The following is a 9,337-nucleotide window of genomic DNA, read 5'->3' as shown; positions in this document are numbered from 1 at the left end:
TCCCTCGTCATATCACTATTGATGAAAATCCAGGGAAGATGCAAGAGATGATCGACCAAGTTGTTCATCATGCGTTGATCAATCAGTCCTCAATGATGACCAACACCGTTCACAACACCATCGTCAACACTTTACTAGGGGGAGTTCCTCAAGGTTATCGAGGTCCAGCCTATGAATCCCCTAAAAATGCGCTAATTGGAAATATCATGGTGGCATCTGGCATGACTCATTCGGTTTCTCAGCCGATGCAGTCAAGGGGAGGTTACGGTGTTATGCCGTCTCTGAGTCCCAGTGTTGCACCACCTCTACCGACGCAGATTGTGAACCAGACTTTCCCAGAATATTCTACTCCATCGTCATTAACTTCATCATCGGCGCAATGGGGGACAACAGGAACACCAATCGAATGGAACCCGACCACTGGGTTTGGAGTGCCTCCAGGGTCATTCACCCCATCCACAAGGTCTCACATACAGATGCCACAGGTGTTGACTCCTCAACCAACAAGTTAGCATCAACAACAAGATACTTCAGAAGTCAATGGGGGAGCCAACACTTTGATGCCTCATCAAGACGGGTCAACGATGGTATTATATAATGAGGAGGCAGGCACGCTATAGTTCAGCCGATATGTCAGCCACAATTTCAGCAACAAGCATCAGCTGCTCAACCGATAGTTTTGCCACAACTGCAGCAACAAGCATTGGTTGCTCATCCGATAGTTTTACCATAACTGTAGCAACAAGCATCGGTTTTTCAGCTAACGATTCAACCGGTCATACCACAACAGCCACAGACTGCACACCAGCAGGTAGATTGGGCTGCATAGATAGCTGAGGTAATGCAAGATCAGTTTGAACCTAAGCAGCAGACCTACATGTACAGAATGCTGTATCCACCTGAATATGATTTGCTTCCTTTTCCCCATCGGTATAAAGTACCTAACTTCACCAAGTTCTCGGGACAAGATGATACCTCTACGGTAGAGCACGTCAACCGATTTATTATTCAATGTGGAGAAGCAGCTGCGCAGGATGCATTGAGGGTTTGGTTGTTCTCGTCATCTTTGTCTGGGTCGGCCTTCTAGTGGTTCGACACTTCTAGCTAATTCTATTATTTCCTAGGCCGATCTGGAGAGGCATTTTCATAAATACTTCTTTGCCAGAATTCACAAGATGAAGCTCACAGATCTGACTGGATTGAGGTAGAGGAGTGATGAGTCAGTAGCTGGCTTTATACAAACATTGAGAGAAGTTAGAAACAAGTGCTATAGTTTGGTCCTAAGTGACAGCCAGCTAGCTGAAGTAGCCTTTCAAGGACTCTTGCCACACATCAAAGAAAAATACGCATCGCAGGAATTTGAAAGTCTGAGTCAGCTTGTACATTGGATGTCAAACCAGAAAGCATGCCCTTATGAGCAGAAGAGAAACTTCCAGAAGAGGGTTGCGTATGTGCAATACTCCAATTCAGATGAAGAGATGGAAATTGGCTTGGCTAAGTGGGTCAAAAACAAGAAACCATTTTTGTGTCCATTTGGCAAGGAAGAGCCTAAAAAGTTTGGGTTTGATACTACCAAAGCCGACAAAATCTTTGATTTGTTGTTGCAAGAGGGGCAAATCAATTTGTCGCCCTATCATACTATCCCGTCGGCTAAATAGCTCAAAAAGATCAAATACTGCAAGTGGCATAATGCTATGTCTCATGACACAAATGAGTGCAAAGTTTTCCGTCAGCAGATCCAATCGGCTATTGAGCAGGGAAGACTTAAGTTTGAAGTTCCTACAAAGCCAGCAAAGCCGACGAAGATCAACCAGCACCATTTCCCAACTAACATGGTGGAAATTGGTGGTAAGGGTGCAATTCAGACCAAAGTATTGACTTCAGAATCATGAAGGTCATTGGAGGTGCCCGTTCTTCATATACTGTTGGGAAGAAGGAATCAAACTACCATCAGCTGATAACTGCCCTGAGTGTAGTGGGTCGTGTCAAGATAGCCGGTCGTTCAAGAGGCCATGCTTTGATGATAGAAATCGCAAGCCGATCATCAGAAATAGATCTGATTATGGTGATAGGTGTATTCCAGTGCATGATCGGCTGGGGGGCAAGGTCAATGTATATGATCGGCTGGAAGGCAGAATTGGTGTATCTAATCGGTTGGAGGAGAGGACCAATGAAAGAATCCCTGATGAAGAGCTGATGTGTCGCGAACCAGAGTGGCAGCGTGCATCACAGCACGGTGGTGTGAAGCACCCTAGATGGTGCCCAGAAGGTTTGACCAAGTCCCAGAAGAGGAGAGTTCAGCGCTTGCGCCAGTGGGAACAAGAAGAAGAAGAAGAAGAAAAACGTGCCTTAGAGAGGAAAGGAGTCAGGTCCCAAGTATGGTGCGTCAAAGCGAAAGCCAATGATGCGGATGATAACCATAAATCTACTGCAGATATCAACATCGTCTTCGTTCTACCGATGGAGTTTATGGCTCCAGCTGATCATAGTGAAATATCGGAAGCAAAGCGAGGGATGGCGCAGTTAACCTTAGAGCTGATGCCGGCTACCTTTGAGAAGCCTAAGGATGAAAAGCTTTGTTCCTCAAAGGACAGGTGAATGGAAGGCCAGTTACCAAACTGCTGGTGGATGGAGGTGCGGCGGTAAATATTATGCCATATGCCATGTTTCACAAGCTTGGAAAGAGGGAAGAAGACTTGACGAAAATGGATATGATGCTGAAAGACTTTAAAGGAAACATCTCACCAACTCGGGAGGCACTTTGTGTTGACTTGACAATTGGAGTAAGACCCTACCCACCACATTTTTCGTCATTAATGGTAAAGGATCATATAACATGCTCTTAGGTCGAGATTGGATTCATGCCAATTGTTGTATCCCGTCTATGATGTATCAATGCCTTGTCCAGTGGATCAGCGATTCAGTAGTAGTCTCCCCGGAGATTCCTCTTTCAGCATTGCCGCAACTGATGCCCTGCAGTGGAGCTATGAACAAGTAAGTTGTGTATCTGGCAAAGCCTGGGATACGACTTTCTTGAAGGTCTCCGATTTTGGACTACAGTCGATCCAAGTAGTCGGCTCGGAAGAATTGTCTTGATGGATGAGTTCGTTGAAGATGATGGGAAGCTTGGCACGGGTTTACGTCGGCCGATGAATTAGAGCAGGTAGATCTTGGAGATGGTAGCAAGCCAAGGCTGATGTACATTAGTGCTAAGTTAGATCCTGAGTATAAGCAAGAATTGATTAAGTTACTTAGGGAGTTTAAAGACTGCTTTGCTTGGGAATATTATGAAATGCCTGGTTTAGATCGATCTATTGTTGAATGTCGGTTGCTATAAAGTTAGGGTATCAACCATATCAGCAGCCTGTGTGGCGTTGTATCCAAAAGTGTTACCTGACATTAAAGTTGAGATTACAAGATTAATTGAAGCTAACTTCATCAAGCAGTGTCGTTATGCTGAATGGATTTCTAATGTTGTCCCTGTATACAAGAAGAATGGGAATCTAGGAGTTTGTATTGATTTCAGGGATCTCACTAAAGCCACGCTGATGGATGGTTATCCGATGCCAGTAGCCGACATGCTGATAGATGCTGCTGCAGGACATAGAGTTATTAGTTTCAGGGATGGTAATGCTGGGTATAACCAGATATTTATGGCTGAAGAAGATATTTCCAAAATAGCCTTTAGATGTCCTAGGCACATCGGCTTGTTTGAGTGGATCGTCATGACTTTTGGATTGAAGAATGATGGGGCTACGTATCAATGGGCCATGAATTATATTTTCCATGAACTCATCGGCAAGATAGTGGAGATTTACATTGATGATGTCGTGGTTAAATCAGAAGGATACCAGGAGCATTTGGCTAATCTACACAGGGTTCTGAAGTGCACAAGGAAGTATGGACTGAAGATGAATCCAAATAAGTGTGCTTTTGGCGTATCAGCTGGGCAGTTCTTGGGTTTCATGGTACATGAACATGGCATCAAAGTTAGTCAGAAGATTATTGGTGCCATTAACAAGGTTGTTGCTTCGAAAAATAAAACCGAGCTTCAGTCATTGATCGGCAAGATTAATTTCATTCGAAGGTTCATATCAAACTTATCTGTAAGAATTCAGCCGTTTAGTTCATTGTTAAAATTGAAGGCTGATCAAGAGTTTGTTTGGGGAGTAGAACATCAAAAAGCGTTAGATGATATTAAGCGATACTTGTTGTCGCCTCCAGTGTTGGTACCTCCTCAGGAACATGAGCTGTTCAAGTTGTACTTATCGGCTGATGAGCGTGCTATCGGATTGGCTCTTGTTCAAGAGTTTGAAGAAAAGGAACGGGTAATTTATTACGTGAGCAGGAGGCTCTTGGATGTAGAGACCAGGTATTCTCCAGTTGAAAGGCTATGCTTGTGGTTGTATTTCTCCTGCACTAAGCTTAGGCATTATTTGTTATCAGCTGAATGCGTCGTCGTGTGCAAAGATGATGTTGTCAAGTATATGTTGTCATTGCTGATTTTGAATGGGAGGATTGGAAAATGGATTTTGGCTCTATCAGAGTTTGACCTGAAGTACGAATTAGCTAAAGCCATTAAAGGGCAAGTCATGGCCGATTTCGTTGTTCAGCATTGTGGTCTGGAGGTTGCTGTTGTGGAACCAGTTCCATGGACTTTATTCTTTGATGGATCTTCATGTGGAGTCGGTTCAGGGATCGGCATAGTGCTTGTGTCTCCACGGGAGGCAAACTATGAGTTTTCGTTGCAGATTGATACTACTGCTACCAATAATAAGGTTGAATACCAAGCTATTTTGAAAGGCATCAAGTTGTTGAGAGAGATTAAAGCTGATGCTGTCGAAATATTTGGGGATTCTATGCTGGTCGTCAATCAACTAACTAGAGGATGTGAATGTAGAGATGACATTTTGAGAGTCTACCATGAGGAGTGCCTCCAGTTACTTAAGGAATTCAAGAGCGTAACCATTGAACATATTCCCAGATCTTACAATGAAGAGGCTAACAAGCTCGCTCAAAATGCTTCCGGGTACTAGCCAATTCGTGGTGCTACGGCCTTAGAGCCGATGCTTGGCGATTGGAGAAAGGGGATAGCCGATTATTTAAAGGATCCATCCAAAAGGGCTGACAGACGAGTACGTCTTCAGGCCATGAAATATGTGTTACTCGAAGATGATTTATATTATCGGACGATTGATGGGGTCTTGCTCAAGTGCCTTGGTGTTGAAGAATCAAAAATCCTAATTATACATTAGAACATGTTTGGGAGTGTTTTTGAGCATTCGGTTCCGGCACGAAAAACGATGCAATAATGGGTACTACTGGCCGAATATCCTTGAAGATTGCTTCAAGTATTGATGAGGACACCACGAGTACATCTACACCAGCAGCACCTCAGGCGCCTCCAGTTGCTCCTCCACCTCAGGCGCCTACAGTTGCTCATCCAGTTGGGCCAATCACTCGAGCCCGTGCGAGAGAATTAAACTTCATCATGCTGTTAAGGAACGAAGGCCCATCGGAATAAGAAGATGGCCCAACAGGGCAGCCCAGGTGGGGCGCCTAGGGTTGGGCGCCGTGACCCCTTCGGACTCCAGGGGCTGCGCCCCCTTTATTTAGTCCGAGTCCTTTTTGTTTACGACTTGAGTTTTGTTTTACATCTAGCTTTAGCTACTCTTGAACACGCGCAAATACGCGCTGTCCTTGTGATTCAGAACTCCACCTTCGAGTGATATTTAGATTGCTCGCCTCTTTTTCTTGTTCGTTCTTCGATTGCGGACAGGAATCGATCTTCGTGATCAGGCTGATCTCGCACCAGCGAGGTTGGTAACCATCGGGAGTTGGTTCAGCGATTGCATTGGCGCTTCGGGTTCGCTCGTCGTAGTCGGATCGTGAGGGTCTACTTCCACCAAGTCGAATTTATCTCCACTCACCGAAAGATCGGGCACTCCGACTCTATCAAGTGGTATCAGCTTTCCAGGTTGATCGGTGAGTTTTACCGAGTGTTTTTCCCTTCCTACAGTCCACAAAAACCAAAACAAATTTTTTCAGGTTAGATCCTTTGTCCCAGCAACCGTTTAGCCTCGCACATTCTTTCAATAAGTGTCTTTGTTGAATTTGTGTGCCTACTCGTTCAATTGTTGCTGGTTACTTGTGTTTAATCTTTTGTTTCTCATTTTTCATCTAACCCTAGTTTTCACCGCCGCCGCCGTTCCGCTGCTCGCCAACCCTACCAGCCGCGCCCACCGCACCTCCCCCCGCGACAACCGCGCCGCGCCATCCCACTACTCCGATCGCCCCTCCCCTGTCAAAAAAAAAAAGATCGAAAGCAATCAAAAAAAAAGGAAAGTGCAAAAAAAAAAGGAAAGAAGCAAAAAAAAAAAGACGAAGAAGAATCCAACAGGGAGAAGGAAGGTGATTCGGATTTGTTTCGGTGGAACCTCCCTTTGCGCGCGCCGTGACTCCTCCTGGGTCACGACTCCCTTTGCGCGCGCCGTGACTCCTCCTGGGTCACGACTCTCTGGTGTTAATTCCCCCCTCCCCCACGCTTTCCGTGCCAGCCTTTCACATCCGTATCTCTCTTTCTTGGTCCTTTATTATTCTGAGGTCCGCCTTACTCACCGCGCCGCGCCATCCCACTACTCCGATCGCCCCTCCCCTGTCAAAACAAAAAGATCGAAAGCAATCAAAAAAAAAAAAAAAAAAACAGAAATAAAAAAAAAAAAAGAGGTGCGCCCTCTCCACCTTGCCTCTGTTCTTTCGATTTTTCCTTGTTACCAGCAACTCTTGTTACGTGTTTGGCACTCTCTTTCAACTTTGCATTATTGTTTGATTGTGCTAATCCTTCATTTGAGTGCAGCCTTCCCAGAACTCCACATAGTTCTACGACGAGCATATTTTGTTTCTCCAGGCAATCGCTCCTCCAATCTTTCGTGAGTTCCACCGGTTGGTTGCAGTTCGCCCCTGTGTGCGTGGTAAGAACGGATAAGAATTTGATAACAGCACTAGTGTGAGCGCCTTGTGAGCTGTTACACCCCTATTTTGTCGTCGCTTGTGTTCTTGTCTTTGCGCTAACCATGGCAGATGATGTCGACGCGGGGGCTAACCAGCTGCAGGGCATACGGGCGCAAGTTGAAGGGCTTGTCACCGACATTCAGACGATTCATGAACGGCTGGACTCGACGATCTCCTCGACGACCGAGCGGTGTGATCAGCTCGACCTTGCACAGACGGCCGCTAAGGCCACACTCGACTCAGTTGTGGCAAGACTCGATGCATTGCACACTACAGTCGCAGAGTTGCAGCATGGTTATGGTGGTGACTCGGACCAGGACGATGGCGACCGCCGAGGCCGTGCCCGCCGCGTGCCACGCCGTTCCGGTGGTAATGATTCCTTTTCCAAGATTAAATTTAAAATCCCACCTTTTAATGGCAAATATGATCCTGCTGCATATCTTGATTGGGAATTAGAAGTTGAACAGAAATTTTCATGCCATGATATTCTTGCTAATTCTCAAGTTAAAGCTGCTATTAGTGAATTTACTGATTTTGCTTTAATTTGGTGGCGTGAATATAAACACAAACATCCCAATACCATTCCAACCACTTGGGAGCAATTAAAAACTGCTATGCGCCACAGATTTGTGCCTTCTTATTATGCTCGCGATTTGCTTAATAAAATGCAACGTTTTCAGCAAGGTTCCAAATCTGTTGAGGAATATTTCCAGGAATTACAAATAGGCATGATTCGTTGTGGGTTATTGGAGGAAACCGATGCTGCTATGGCACGTTTTCGTGGTGGTTTGAACCGCGAAATTCAGGATATACTTGATTATAAGGACTACACAGATATGACAACATTATTTGAATATGCTTGCAAAGCTGAACGTGAAGTGCAGGGACGCCGCTCGAAGACATATTCTAACTCTTTTGCAGGAAGAAGCTCGACATCCAACTCCGCACCCGCTCCCCCTGCGCCACCCACGCCCACCACTACACCGCGCGAGCGAACGGCCAAACCTGCAAGCGCTGCCCCTTCCACTGGCGCCGCCCCTCCCACAGGCCGTACACGGGATATTCAGTGTCATCGTTGCAAAGGATTTGGCCATGTGATTCGGGACTGTCCGAACAAGCGCACTTTGCTTCTTCGTGATGATGGTGAGTACTCTTCCGCTAGTGATTCTGAAGATACTCGACATGCGATGCTTGCCACTGACCATGCAGCTATGGAGGTACATGTCAACCCGGGCGACGCCGATAGGTATGAAAGCCTTGTTGTGCAGCGTGTTCTTAGTACACAGGTCGCCCCGTCCGAGAAGAATCAGCGACACACTCTTTTCCATACCAAGGGCGTTGTGCAGGACCGGTCGATTCGCATCATCATCGACAGCGGCAGCTGCAACAATTTGGCGAGTACCACGCTGGTTGAAAAGTTGTCTTTACCCACTCGTAAGCATCCACATCCATATCACATTCAGTGGCTTAATGATGGTGGGAAAATTAGAATTACTCGATCAGTCCGTGTTCCTTTCTCCATGGGTGCTTATTCTGATTTTGTCGATTGTGATGTTATTCCCATGGAAGCATGCTCTCTGTTACTTGGGCGACCTTGGCAATATGATACTGATAGCTTGCATCATGGTCGTTCAAATCACTATTCTTTCATGTTTAAGGGTCAGAAAATAATTATACATCCAATGACACCTGAACAAATTCTTAAAGATGATCTTGCTAGAGCTGCGAAAACTGCTAAACAACTTGAACCATCGACATCTCTTAATTCTGAAATCAAGTTGAATGCTCCTGTTTTGCTTGCCACACGTGCTGATTTTGATGAGTTACGCGATGCTCCTTTGCCATGCTATGTCCTTATATGCTCTAGTGTGCTCGTTTCACTTGATGATGCACCATCTTTGGATATTCCCCCTGCGGTTGCTAACATTTTGCAGGAGTACGCTGATGTCTTTCCAAAAGATTTGCCACCGGGACTTCCACCACTTCGTGGCATTGAGCACCAGATCGACCTCATTCCCGGCGCACAGCTTCCGAACCGCGCACCGTACCGTACAAATCCGGATGAGACGAAGGAAATCCAGCGCCAGGTACAGGCGTTGCTTGACAAGGGTTATATTCGTGAGTCTCTTAGCCCTTGCTCCGTTCCTGTGTTACTTGTTCCAAAGAAAGATGGCTCATGGCGTATGTGTGTAGACTGTCGTGCTATTAATAACATTACCATTCGCTACCGATACCCTATACCTGATAGAGTCGGAGTGCCCGATCTTTCGGTGAGTGGAGATAAATTCGACTTGGTGGAAGTAGACCCTCACGATCCGACTACGAC

This window comes from Setaria italica, chromosome II (assembly GCF_000263155.2).
Source record: "Setaria italica strain Yugu1 chromosome II, Setaria_italica_v2.0, whole genome shotgun sequence".
Lineage (NCBI taxonomy): Eukaryota > Viridiplantae > Streptophyta > Magnoliopsida > Poales > Poaceae > Setaria > Setaria italica.
The sequence above is the reverse complement of the archived record's forward strand: the minus strand, read 5'-3'. Positions refer to the sequence as shown.